At 38.3% G+C, this 15,014-nt stretch overlaps 1 long non-coding RNA gene across 2 annotated transcripts; it reads right to left on the bottom strand.

The window, feature by feature from the left end:
• Positions 1-582: 582 nt before the first annotated feature.
• On the bottom strand, positions 583-4,725 carry LOC115629621. Of its 2 annotated transcripts, none has more exons than XR_003995936.1 (2): positions 4,667-4,725; positions 583-979 (listed from the first exon to the last, which is right to left on the bottom strand). It is a non-coding gene; the product is annotated as an uncharacterized LOC115629621 (long non-coding RNA). The 2 variants fall into 2 exon arrangements; XR_003995937.1 differs by lacking the exon at positions 4,667-4,725 and adding an exon at positions 1,059-1,152.
• Positions 4,726-15,014: the final 10,289 nt, after the last annotated feature.

Raw genomic sequence — 15,014 nt, forward strand, 5'->3', positions numbered from 1 at the left:
TCGTTTGTCCACATCTAAGAGTGGAGTCTGAATATTATCAGATTATGCGATTGCGATCCTTTGAAGGATTGATTGGTTCTCCCTCACAGTTTTGCGGTGCAAGAACGGATCTTTCCAAATATCCACAGCTATTCGAAGCGACTGCCTTGCCACCAGCCCTCTTCCTCATTCGTTTGTCAACATCTAAGAGTGGAGTCTGAATATTATCAGATTATGCGATTGCGATCCTTTGAAGGATTGATTGGTTCTCCCTCACAGTTTTGCGGTGCAAGAACGGATCTTTTCAATATCCACAGCTATTCGAAGCGACTGCCTTGCCACCAGCCCTCTTCCTCATTCGTTTGTCCACATCTAAGAGTGGAGTCTGAATACATAAGATGCATTTTTTAATTGCGACAGTTATTTATTGTGATCCTCTGTGAAGGATTGAATGGTTTTCCCCTCACAGTTTTGTGGTGCAATATCCACAGCTATTTGTATAGTAGTGATGGAGCACCCGAAGCAACTGCCTTCTCGCCAGCCCTCTCCCTCATCGTTTGTCCCCATCTAAGAGCAGAGTCTGAATATATAAAATTCGATTCATTTGGTTTAGTCTTTTCAAATGCTAAAGATACATTTTTAATTCCGGCAAAATATTAACCATTATTTTTCATATAAAATAAATAATTGTATTTATCAAAATAAACTATATGTTTTCGGCTAAATCAATGTCTGGTTGCACCAGCTGCAGTCGAATAGCAGACAACAATGCCTCCTGTGTAAACAAAGATGGGTCTTCTGCATTGGCTTCTTGCTTAGCCCTCTCTTGGCTGCGCAGCACCATGGACCCGAAATAATCTTCCATTAAAATGTTATTTGCGACATACGAGTACTCATTGCGCTTCCGGGAATGGGTAATCCAGTTTACAATCCCGTAAATCAATGTGCCAACAGTTGGTATGACCAGAAGGTAAAGTTGAAAGTCCATTTTCTGAGAGATCTGCAAGATAGACAAGCAAATGATGTTGCTAAAAATTGTCTAAATACCCATAGGTTTGTAAATTTTCGTTATTTTATACTTTTTGTGAAGTGAAGGCGATATGTCTCCTGTTCCTGACAAGCACAAGCACAGCCTACTTTCCTATAGATTTATGTAATTTGGAAAATTCTGACTAAAGTACACAAAGCTTCGGAGACTAATCGATAAATATTGGAAATGTACAAGTAGCCCCAGGTAGGGATGTACGTCGAAGGGAAATCATCGATATTGTTATCCATCGATGTCTCTTCCTTTTAATAGGTTTTGGAGATAAGCAACCAAACACCTACTTTTACATTCGATCAATGTCTTTTTTACATGGTTTTTTATACACGTTTTGTTTTGGAATCAATTTAGCAGAATTAGGCCCAACAAAACAGGATTTCTCTTATAAAAAGCTAATGTAATTATATTCTTAATTACTGGGTGAGTGTAATTATAAAAACCAATACCTTTACAATCAGTTAACCGGAATGGACGGCTTCGTGGAATTATTCGCATCACAGCTCTTGCCTTGCCTTAATATTACTCCTAACTCGCCTTAAATGTTCACCACGTAAGTTTTGAACATTAATTGGAAACTTTCCTCAATCAAGACTTAAAAATAAATCGATAAAAGTAGGATGCGTCCCGGTCGAACATGGGCGATTAAAACAACATTTTCATAGGTTTTCAGAACTTTTAAAAAAGTTTCGGAAACTGAATAAGTTGATTCATCGTGATGGGCCGAATCTGGGAGAGCCGTGTGTGGAATTAAGTAATTATCGATGCTTTCTGTCATTATTGTCATTAATTTGCTTCAAATCGTTTTAATTAATAACGAAATAACTGTAATCGAAACCTAAATGTTTAGATGAAGGTGCAGGGTCGTCAAGACTCGAGGCCGCTCGCCATTGAAATGTTCTGAGCTTACACCGTTTCGCAAGCCGGCAATGCAACATGACACTCGTTGCACCACAATGGCGGCAGTACCTGTCAGCGCAGTGGCTACGAGGATCATATTTCGACGCCAGCGACCAATTATGATCGCCTCCAGCGATGCGCTGCGTAGCGACCGATGCATCAGAGGAGACGTCGAAGGATAAGAACAATAGCAGCGTCGAATCAATAGCGACAGTAATGTCGAATTATAGTAATATCGAATCTAGTTCATTTTAATAAGGTCCAGATGTTATATACTAAGTATATATGTAGAGGTCCGGTAACACATACATGCATATTTGTCGCCCATTTTCCATTTGTCATTATAATTGATCATTTGTCAGATGTGCGATCTGTTCATTATCCAAAAACATAGTTTGAAGCGGGAAAATATTTTTTAATATTAGTATTGCTGTTATCTTTGATTTTCTTGGTTCAAATTTGCGGACATTGATCTTTTGCGGAAGTACACCTAATTTTGTTTTTACACGGTTTTGATTAAACACGGTTTGGCAATTAAAAATTGGATTATGGGATTTATGGTTACACAACTTTATTCCATTCCATATTTCATTGTTTTTCACTGATTTTAATAGGTTTTGGAGAAAAGGAACCAGTCACCTATTTTTGCATATTTTGTTGTATCAGCAGAGTGTTTTCATTTAAAACTGTCCAACGTGGACAATCTTTAAATTTGTTAAATAAACTTAAAGATTAATTATTTCATTTCTCATGAGTTTTTAGTATCCGGCTAGTCCCTGGGGAGGTCCAGAGGATGGGTCCTGAGCAGCCTCCTGATCTATGTTTTTTTTACACGGGGTTTTCTGGAACCAATCTACCGTGTAAAAACCGTATTAGGTGTAATCGTATTTGATCTGCACTATAATTAACATTTATGCCGCATGTGGCCGTGCTAACAATGTAACTTCTTCCATTTACGCTTCTTCTTCTTCTTCTTCTCTCTATTACCCGACAGTCCCACAAGGGGCAGCGTTCAAAAAAAAGGCCTTCCTTTATTTTCAATGAGGCTCGTCCGGCTGGCGGTGCGTTTTTTACATTTACGTGCCGCTTGAAGTTCATTTGGCGAACGGGCCGATCCGATGGGGAATTGGCTCGAGCTCCAGCTCTCGTCTTGCACTTGCATTTTTGGGCCGACCTGCATTTTCAAAAGGTGCCTACGACACAGAAAACGACCCAAAAAAACAAAAACAGCAAAAATGCAACAACAACAACCAAATGGCAGACACTAATGGGCATTGGTGGCAGGGAGAGTGGAAGCAGAAGGAGCAGGAGAAGGGCGACAAAAGAACGAGACACGCGCCAGGTACGGTGGACGGGTCAGAAATGGGTGGATTTTGGGCGGCGTGTGTTGAGTTTGCGCCGCGACTCGCTGCTGTGTTGAAAAACATTTAAGAGAGAGCTGGTGGCGTTTTAAGAGAGCACATGCTCGCAGTGTTGAATTTATGCAAATGCACTAGAGCCGGGATAAGAGAATGGGAAAAAAGTAGTAGCAGCGAGCCTGGGGTAAGACGCCAGGCCAACTGTTGGGGGTTTTTAGGGCTGTTGGCTTAAACAAACTGTCTAAAACCATTTAAAGTTTTTGTCGCTTGGCATTACTTGAAGCGGCAGCTCGGCGCAATGACTGCGACGGCGACGGCGACTGCGACGGCAACGGTGATGGTGAACTCGTTAGCGGTTGGGCATAAAAGCCAAACAAGTGGGGACCAAACAGCGGACTGGGCAACCAAACCCAAGCCGCTGGCTGAGCGTGTGACTGAATGAGTGAGTGAGTGAGTGAGTGAGTTAGTAAGTGACTGACTGCCTGACTGTCTCGCTGACTCTCTAACTGAGCAGGGATGTGGCTGTCTGCCTGTCTGGCACTCTGGCTGACTGCCTGTCTGGCTGACTGGCTGGTGGCCGCATAAACACACACTCGCACTCACACACGCACTCGGTCGCTCCTTGAAGCATGCTTTACCAACTTTGAAGTGCTCTTGTGCCAGGTGACGCGGCCGTGGCCGCCGAAGTCGAAACCGCAGCCAACGCAGCCGCCATTGCCGCTGCTTTGACTTGTCAAACAAAAATAATGTCATTTACCATTTGCCACATTCTGGCACAGCAACAAATTGAGTTGCAACTTCATCATAGACAACAACAACAACAACAACAACAACAGTAGCTACAAAACCGAGCATTATTTTAATGGTTTCGTCTAAGACGCATAATTATCACAACTCTTTTTATTTTCCTTTTCAAAAAATTTGTTTCTTTCTCTCATTTCAGACAACTTGGTAGACGTCTTTACATCTGGGAGGTTCGTTTTTTTCTGTTTGGGTCTGGCCTTAGGGCTTTTATTGGTACGGGTCGACGCGTCGTATTTGTAAAAGCTATGGGATAATATGTTTACTTGAGGATTGGCATGAATTAAATAGGCTCTGGGTGCGACTTTTGCCAGTTTACGCAGACACAGACATACAAACACACACACACACACTCCGACACAGTGACATTTACACACAACACGGTGCGCCATTTGAATAACAAATTGCGCCTGAAGCTTCCTACGATTTTAAAGCTTAACGCCTAAGCAATATTCTAATGCACTTCTTGCACACATACAAGTATAAACCACAATAAGGCATGGATCTGTCATAGTAAGTTGTTAATGAGCAGACGTTTTCTGCATAGTTGGAACTTGTAATAATACTTATAAGCAGAAATACTTACTTCGATTTATAGTTCTACCAAATCGATCTCTTTTCAACAGACAAACAATTTTCGCACATATGCAACTAGGGATAAGCCTCAAAAAGTTTGGATTTATTGGATGTTTTTTTTCCGAATCTGTCTATTATATTCATTAAAATTTTCACCTTACAAATGACATTTAAAGCTTAATTCTAAACTATTTCTGAATTTATTGAAAACGTTTTACACCCTAGGTTTTACTTCTTTTCTAGTAATTGTAAATAATTCTTCTACAGTTTTATTTATGATAGTAATTACTCGTACACAAGAAAAACACTGGCTTCGAAGACAGTCCTAAACATATTTAATTTCTTTAATAAATAAATGGACTTGTGATAAGAGGTCTGAGTTAAATAGTTTCGGGAATCGGACTACCTCAGAGCGGACACAAAACTACTATACTGAGAGTTATGAGAGCACATTTAATTAATGCACAAAATCCTGGCTAATAAACTCACAAGCTACGAAGACAGTCCAAAACATATTTAATTTCTTTAATAAATAAATGGACGGCAAGAAGCACATTTAATCAAGGCACAAAAGTCTGGCTAATGAGCTCACAGTTAAGAGTTCTGCCCTGAGGGATATGTTCATAGCTGCTCCTAAGTTTGAAGCAAAAACATATGTCTGCAGCAAAGGGTCTAATGCATACAAAGGCCACACGAAACAAAGATGCCCGATCGATATTTGGATAATAATTTCCAAATTCCCATCAGTCTACAATTCCGTTTTGTCAACTTTCATCCAAGTCTGATTCACCCAATGCCGTAGGTACATTGCATACATCCATATTAATGCCATTGATTTGGTAAGCTTATATGTATAATCCGTTCTTGCAGCAATCTGTCATTCAAAATCAAAAAAGAGCATAATTGAATATAATTGGAAATTGAGGTAAATGGCATCGATGCTGTTTAGATGACACGCGCATCCATATTTGAACATGATACGAGCAGCAACAACTACAACAAAATGTGGCAAGTATGTTGACAGTATAGTCTACTGTCTGCTGTCTATAGCCTGCGGGACCCATTTTGATTTTAGACCTTCCAACCGCGTCCTAAAAATAAATGTTTATAAAAATGCAGAAAAACCCGCTCGCTGATTAAAATCAACAGGCGAACGTGTCAGAAGCGAAGCGACGCCTACTTTATACAAATATATAGTATATATTGCTGTATATATTAGGTAAAAGATAATGTGTGTGTGTGTGTGTGTGTCGGTATGTGCATAAGGCAGCCTTACCGGGCAAGGAAGTTTTGCCAATGGGTGCGATTTGTACTTGATTGGCGCGACAAATTAAGTGAAAATTGGCAACAAAATTGCATTGCCTTAGGCAAGAACGGTAAAAGCACTGCCACCGACCACGATAATGACAGTAATAGCAATAAAGTTAGTGATAACTTTTGCGGGACAACGCTGCGTATGCTTAATATCTGCAGTCGTTTATGTCATAATTATACAAGTATAGCATATCGTAAAGAGCACCTTCATGAACGACTTTCGCTGCACAACAACAATGACAGTTACATGTACCGTATGCATCCAGGAAAGTCAATGTAATAGCAGTCAGGGTGCAGATGTGTACCCAACCCAGCCCCGCCCTCTCACACACTCACACACACGAACGACACCCATTGCTCAATGGTGCATTCCTTGAGTTCATTTACTGCTGTTTTTGTTTGGAATATTTCCTTGATTTTATATAAAGATATATACATATTTGTATATAGTTGTATGTATAAGCATTACCGACGAAGCACACCCCATTGAATGCCAACGTGAATGCTTGTAACAGCAGCAGCAGCAGCAGCAGCAACAACAACAACAACAACAACAACAGAAACAAAAACAACAATATACCACTGCTTGTGCTGTCAAAGGCAAAATAGCATAGAACTCTGGACTTCATTTTGCAACCGCAAGAACTTCATTTGCCAATGCTATAGTGCATCATGAATGTCAGTCGGGTCACACACATGAGCACATAATACACTATATATACATATGTATGTATATGTACATGTATGTATAGTATAAAGCTAGGTAAGCTGGCAGCTCATTTTCCACGCACACATGCATAATAATAATATGTTGTTGCTCACCCACTCACTCACTCGCTCGCTCGCTTTGCTCGCTCGCTCTTCTGCTTTTAATAATATTAGTAATATGAAAAGGTAAATACCAAATGTCACTGCTGTTGGCATTGATCTATTGTGCCAGTGTGCGAGACTGCAACTGATTTTTGTGCATACTTCCCCACCACATCCTTCCACAGGCTCATCACATATGCGATAACCATGCAAATTATGCTGATGCATTTGTGCAAATTCCATGCCAACAGCTCTTGTTACACACACTCGCACACTCGCACACTAGCATGTGCTAATATGTATGAACATGCAAAAATATACTACTGCACTCGTATCTGGTCCCGCATGCATGTCTGCCTACATGTACTACTATACTTATGGTATATACTCGTACACACTCGAAAATGTGCCCAAAAGCTTGTACAAGTACATGCGAGGTGAGCTAAAAACTATTGATACTTTAATTGCTATTTGCGTGGTTTATCCTTTTACGCCAAGTCATGTTCTTGAGGCTTACCTCAGTATCTCCAAGGATAGAGCTGACGCTCGATGCACATTTTCCCATGACAGTTGTCCTTATCTTGGGGCTCTTTAGTTGTTGCGGCAGGACTAAATCTGCGGTCGCTCAGCACCACGTCACTGTTTTTGCTTGCTGTGGATAACAACGTTGTTGATGTAGTCCTTCAGCCAAGAGGAGATCACAGTTTGCCTAATCCACTAATATAATTAAAGGCCTTGCTGCGCCACCGAATTGTACTGCTTTTTAAGCATTCCGACGTCACATCTTTCCCAAAACCTCCTTTTATGGCTTCGATTAGATCATTGATTATAGTTGAGTACCCACCGTCGTTCATCTTTCTTCGTCTAAACAAAAGATATTCATCGCCTCCTGTTTGTGTTTCTTGGATCGGAGTGTCGAAGCCGCGACTCCCGTCCTTCGTTTTTATGGCTCTAGATGTGGATGCCTCTTTAAAACGTGATTAGCGTTCACCGTCATTTCCAGCTACTCTTTTTTCGCTCCTCTTTTTGGATTTTGTTTTTTTTTTACTAATAGATGTTTTTTTGGTGGATTCGATTTTATAATTTTATTTATTTACGAGTGGAACACTAACAACGGGAGTAAATAGTGACTGTCAAACAAAGGAAAATGAGCAGAAATATGAAAGAAAACTAAGGTTGATCGCGTTGACGAATTGGCATTACCCTCTACAGGTGCACCCATTGGACTATTTTGTATATTTCCACTGAATTTTATCAAATTCGGTTCAGCGGTTTTGGAGTCTCTAGGGAATATACTTGTACATACACACTTCCAATTTTATTGTTACTTAAGATCTAGACTTATTTTCTATCTTCAACATGTATGTTGCTTCTCTTTCTGCAGTTCACTTTAATTACCATTTGATATATAATTTTGTCTCTTATTTGTATGTGGACTGTATTTAAATTTTACATTTTCTGATTTAACAATGCATTGGTATTTAGCATGTTTATTTTAAAGATTATGTAAATTATAATTTCAATTGAAAGGAGGATTAATAGTACATATTACCACTGTTTATGAGCTAAAAGGACACGTATGTTATGGTCACTTCGAAAAGGGAAACCCTTAAGGTGTCGTTGTAGCAGTAAACTATATTTTCAAAAGCCATTCTTAATGATTTTAAGAGAAGTAACATTATATGTACTCTAGACATACTTATGTAGTTCGACAAAGTCGACCATAACATATGTACTTGTAGTTCCCAATAAAACAAGAACAATTGCACAACAATGGCGCCCAAAGGGGAGAAAACGTCCTGTTTTGACTTTGCCTTTGCAGCAAGCAAGCATACACAAATACACAACAACACAAAGTCGCTGATGCATATGCCGTTTAACATGCCTTATTTGCTCATGTATTTGACAGCAGGACATCGATAATTATCGCACAAATGTGTGTGTGGGTGGGTGGACGTAGCATGTGTTGTCTTGACTTTTGTTTTCGGTATTTTTTCGTTTCTTTGCATGCATACTTTCATCCGCTCTCTAACACTATCCCTTGCCCTTGGTCCTAGTCCTGGTCATGGTCCTGGTCCTGTTGGTCAATGCTGTGCGAAAAACAAGCAAATTCACAACAGCAAAGCGTACAAACACATGTGCATTAATTCATTCATTCATTGCCGCAACGACAACTACGTCGAGGAGGACGGAGACAAAAGGGACGAAAACGATGAGAACGATGAGAACGAGGAGAACGAGGGTGACGATGACAGCAGCTTCAAATGAATGAATGCATGAATGTGCCTGCCTCTCTTGCTGGACTGTCTGTCCGCCCCCGTGCTCTGGACATGGCCGTTCAACATGTGTAGCTCACTTTTAAGCCATGAACCACACAAACAGCACACGAAACACCCAGATGCATAAATCTTCGACTTTTGTTTGATCGAACGCAAAAATAATGGCGCATTGTTGTCATCCACGTTGTCCCATTCTGGCCTTCATAAATTTCCGTTCGTGTGCTCTCTTCTCCTTTTTTTGTTTGCTTCGTCTGCACTTTTGCGTTGATATCGGACTAGAAAATTGACCTTTTAGGTGCGACCTTAGAACGTGGCTCACCCACACACCCACAAACCCACACACACAAATGTACAAGTATATACACACGTATGTACACACTAATGACACAAAAGACACAACTGCAAACAGTCTGTGCAAATGTGCTGCATACTTTTGAGCGCAAATTGGGCAAATTCATCAGCATGCTACTGCTACTGCAACTGCTACTGCAACTGCTACTGAACCTCAGCTTTGTTGCAAGTCGTTGCACAAATAAGTAAATGAACGGGCAAATGGCTTAGCACTTTTTGGCACTGATTGACAAACTGACCGACCTAGCCCAACCAACTGGCTGGCTCACTGACTGACCGACCAATTGACTCTTCCGCTGCTGATTGGAATTGAAAAGTACTGCTCCCTCGCAGGTGCACTGAGCAAAATATGTTGTTAAAACCATACTGTCCAGCAGTAGTAGTCAGTAGGAGAAGAATAGCTCAAGCACATTTTGTAAATTTAAACATAAAGGAATTGTAATACTATTATGGGTGCAAGTTTCGCTTCGGATTCCCCCCTAACATATTTTAAGAATTTGTGAATAAGGTCAGCGAAGAACAATCGGAAGAAATAATATCAATCTCATTAAGTATTCATTTGACTACAAGAAAACCTATACAAAGAAGTTCAGCTTAAAATTAAAACAAAAAATACTTGTAAATAAGAAAACTTACAGCCTATAAAAGAATTAATAAATGTAATATACATTTTTAATTTTCCACTCACCGAACATAGAAACTACAACTTATCGGTTTGGAGACAAACATATATGGGGAGGTACTACAAAAAAATTAGAGTAAAATATCAAGAACTACTTGAGTTATACAAATAGTATAGAAGAAGCGCATTAAATAGAACAAATTATGACTTTACAAAATCTGTATGACAAATTTGTTGATTGTACTTAGCTTCAATAATAAAAAGCAAATAAACGTATAGAACAGTTTGTCGTAATTACGGAAAGGATGTTGCATTTTCGTCACAAGCGTCCTTTAATGGTGTAAGTTTTGGAAAACTCAAGCAGTTTTTGGAAATTTTACTAATTAATTTGGAATAGTTTGTGTTATGAACACAACGAAACCTCTAATTTGGCATTGAAGGATTTTCAAGTATTTTCAAGGAACATATAAATTTGTTTCCCTTGGCAAACACACCTACTCAGGAAATTGTTGTTCATTCCAATGTATGTGGATTCATAAGTACGATTAGAACAACGCAAAACACAACCGATTAGAATGCAGCAGTCGCTAACAATTGCTTCAGCTTACATCTGGCTTGCGTGCTAAGTAGACTTGAACCAAAGCAGCAGCCACAGCAACAACTGCGGACAGAGTTTGGGCAGAGATTATATGTACGGCCTTAACTTTCTTAATAATTGGCCAATCATAATGAAACCTGGCATACGGACACATAATCACTAACGAGATGTAGTTACCAAAATTCCAAGAATTTCCAAATGGGAAAAACACTCCTGGCACCTAGCGCAGTATTTGTGCATCCTAGCTTCTAAAGAGCTTTTCTGAAACTGAATTTCAATGTGAAAATGGAATATATTTTAACAAAAATTCATTGCCTAGCATAAATGGGCCAGCTACAAAATTATTAATGTACAGAAAAATAATAAATAAAGAAAATTGCCAAAATACTATTGATGTGCAGATGTACAGATAGTAAAAAGTTTAAAAATAATTCAAAATAAAGCATTATATATATTAATATTATTTTCATTAATTACTTCTTACAGGATTGTGTAATGATTCTTTTGATGTGGAAAACCATTGGCTTTAATTACATTAATATCAAAGAAATTCATCGAATAATAATCTGGAGGTAAAGTCATATTTCTTGTCAAGTTTAACTTTTAATAAGATTAATAGCTGCGTCGTAAATATTATTATTAATAAGAATAAGTTTCTTTTTGTCAACATTATTAATTACTTGAAAGATTAGTGAACTCAGGAAAGTCCTTACTACTAGCAGCAGATAGTATAAAAGCAACTGTAGGACTCTAACAGTTTGAAGTACATTATTCAAGAATCTGAATAAACTTGCAACTGACTTCGCTCTAGCATTCTCGAGCCACAGCAGCTGGCAAGCATTATAATTGTAAGTACTTAGCACCACTTGTGGATGTGCTCGCAGAAGCGTACCATACTTCTTTTCATCTACCCACCAAATGCCTACCTAAGCCAAGCGCCAAGGCACTCACAAATTCAAATTGAGCTTAAATTTGCCCTTTTCAATGCTTCCGTTGAGTTTTAATTGCCAACGCGATCGCTATTTATACCTTGTTGCCTGTAATTGTGCTCTTAGCGGCAGAATGTGCGTGAGCATATACATATGTGTGTGTGTGTGTGTGTCCTTGTGTGTATGCCTCAATTAGACTCTAGACCCAAATATCCGCACAGTACGTCGTTTTCCTTTTCCACGTTCTCTAGTCATTCAGTCTATGTTGAAGCATCAACCACATGCCACTTAACTTTTCATTGCCACAGCAGACGCTGCAAGTGTGCCGATGTGTTTTTTCTTTCCTCTTTTTATACCCTTCACAAGAGGCATACGAGAACTTATAACATAGATATGACAACATCCCATCTATTGAGTTTTTTATGTGTTTATTTATTCCAATCAGTGCCATGTCAGTTGTTCCAAGAAGGCGTCATTCACATTGCTTGTCCCGCATTAAATACTTTGGATCTGGTTTCTTATATAAATAGCAGTGACTGATAAAAGGAGTTCTACACCTTGTTCTCCTTTAACACGAACTTCTTTAACACGAACTCTGTCTAGCAAGATTATACATTTGTTTCCTTCCCCCCTTTAACACGCTGAAAACCTCGTATAAGCCATGGATTCGGATATTATTTGCAGTTTCATTTCGGATTTCGGATACAACTAAAACATACTCATCGATGTAATTGGGAAGAAATATTAGATTGTGCTTGAAGAAAAAGGCATGTATAAAGAATTATTATTTGCAATTATTCTTCATAAAGAGGGCGCAATTCAAAATCAGATGGCAGCAACTCTGAAGAAACTGAACATATAAATCGCTTAGTTATATAAAAACTTCAAGAACGATTTGCATATGTTAGACAAGACCATTGCAGTTGTACAGAGAATTAGCTAAAATAAACATATTTTGTGTGATATAGAAGCCATTAAGTAATTGAAAAACACTTTCTTTCTTTCATTAGGTTATATACCAAGGCGCCCAAAAGGTTTTTACATTTTGTATTAAGTTGCTTTTACATTTTTTCCGTTTAAAAAACATTTTTCTTTTTAATACGATTATTCTGTTGATGGAGTAACTTTGTGTTTATTTTGACAAACAGCGAAAATTTAAACAGCAAAACTTTTTTTTGTGTATTTGTCGAAATCTGGGAAGGTAACTCCACACGTTGTATGTCCATGTCTCATTTAAAACGATTTCTCTTAACACGTTGCGTTCCTAGAAAACCTCGAGGGCTATGTGTAATGTCGAAATTGTTATTATGGCATTTCAAAAAAGCGAAACAAAGTCATAAAATGCATCACGCGCGATTTAAATATTTAGTTTTTTTCTCGCAGAACTTCCAAAGGATACTTTTTTCTTTTATTTGCATGTTTTGATTAAGAATGTTCGGTCGCAAATTGTGTAGAGGGTATTCATGCGTCGTTGAGGCCAGGGAAATACTTTTATTTTTGTATTTTTTACAACTGCATTAAAGCGCGCACATCACGCATACGTCATGTGGTCGCGCTGTAAAAACGCTTCAGCCTGAAAGTATGCAATATATATTTCATTGCCTTTCATATTCAAGCCGAAGTGTAACGAATGGAAGAGGTAGTGGCTGTCAAAGGCAAAAGCGGAAGCGGAAGCAAACGTAATGTGCAGCATAAAGAGATCAATTAGATTGAGAATGCTTAGTCGAAAATGCAAAAACTATTTATACATGATGCTGTCAGTGCTAGCACGGACGAAGAGATGGACGGAGAGCGAAAGTAAATGATTGATAAAAAGATAAATAGCAGCAAAGTTGGAGTGCCTGTGGGGCCTTCTTTCGGACAGACTGGACAATTGCTGCATAACATTTCATATTAAACTGCTAAAAATCAAAGAGTTCTATGCATGGATTGCGCTCAGTTTGTGTTTGTCAGTTTGTCTGACTAACTGACTGGTGGAGCATGAAGAAATGCGTGCTCTGTCTATCCATATGTTGTAGATGTACATATACAGGGTGCGCCATCTTTTATGTCGGTATGTAAACATTGAATATCTTTGAAAATAAACAACCGATTTTCAAGTATGAGATATTATTATTTAATTTGGTTCTGTGCAATTTCTTCAGAGTAATTTTTGAAAACAACATCAATCAAGTGGCCGCCTTTATTGGACACAGCAAAATGTGCCCTTTACATACCGACATAAAAGATGGCGCACCCTGTATTTCTACATACATTATGTACAAGTATACATATTTACACACACCTGTACGAGGTTACCAACATATATGTACATATATACAAGTATAGCATACTTGTACGTCTTGTATATTTTTGTGGGTGCATGCACTTTGTAGATATTTAAATTGCAAAATCCTCTTGCTGCATCTATGAAATACAATTTGTTAGCAACTGCAGACCCAATAGCAGTATAAGGGCCCTGCAGCACGTAAAACATAAGCCGCTCCTCATAACCGTAAACAATTGAAAACTGCCACAGCAGCAGTGCAACATAGACATGGACATGGGTATGGGCATAGACATGGACATGGACATGGTGCTCCAGCTTCTCTCTCTCTCTCAACATGCATGTGTGTCATATTTTAATTGTTGCAACCGAGCATCACATCACCTCCCCGCCAGTCTGTTTGTCTATTGTCTTGCCCTCGCTTTCATTTGCCAAGGTTGCAGCTTAGCAGGGCTTCAAGCAACAAAGCAAGTGGCTAAGAAAAGTGAAAGAATATTATATGAAACAGCTATGCTATGGAATTTGGTCCGAACTGCACTTAACTAAACTGGACAATGGCCAAGTCAACCAAGCCTTCCACAATTAAGTTGCTTTTTGAACTGTATAGAGTTCATACATAAAACGCAAGTGTGGCAAAAGTTGCTTAAACGATGTAGTCAGTATGTGTAGGGAATCTGTAACCAATACTACTATTCATTCTTAAAACAACATATAATATCAAAATAAATATCTTTTAAAATCAAACAAATAATCAAGATATTATTTATACTATTTTACAAGCTTGTTTGAGAAAAAACACTAATCAGTTGCCACAACAAAAAAAGGAAAAATTAAAAAATTAAAAATAAATTAGAAATAATATAAAAATCTTTAATAAGATATTCAAAATCATTTGAACTCTGTTTTACATTCTTTTCAATTTGCTTTATTATTATGGTTTTTATATCAATTCTTTTGTCAGTAGATTTAATTAAGAGTCAAATAAATTGAAATTGCTTCTCTATAAACGAAATTTTCTCCCTACATAATACATCTAATAATAATTTATAATTTATCAGCACCACCATCTAAATGAATTGATTTAAACAAAAAAAAAATTGACATCATGTCCCCTCAGCAACAGCTGACTGTCGACGACAACATTTGACTTACTAATTGTGCTTAAATTCTTTAACGTACTAAGTTAAAT

This window comes from Scaptodrosophila lebanonensis, unplaced genomic scaffold (assembly GCF_003285725.1).
Source record: "Scaptodrosophila lebanonensis strain 11010-0011.00,11010-0021.00 unplaced genomic scaffold, SlebRS2 tig00000159-arrow-arrow-pilon, whole genome shotgun sequence".
Taxonomy (NCBI): Eukaryota; Metazoa; Arthropoda; class Insecta; order Diptera; family Drosophilidae; genus Scaptodrosophila; species Scaptodrosophila lebanonensis.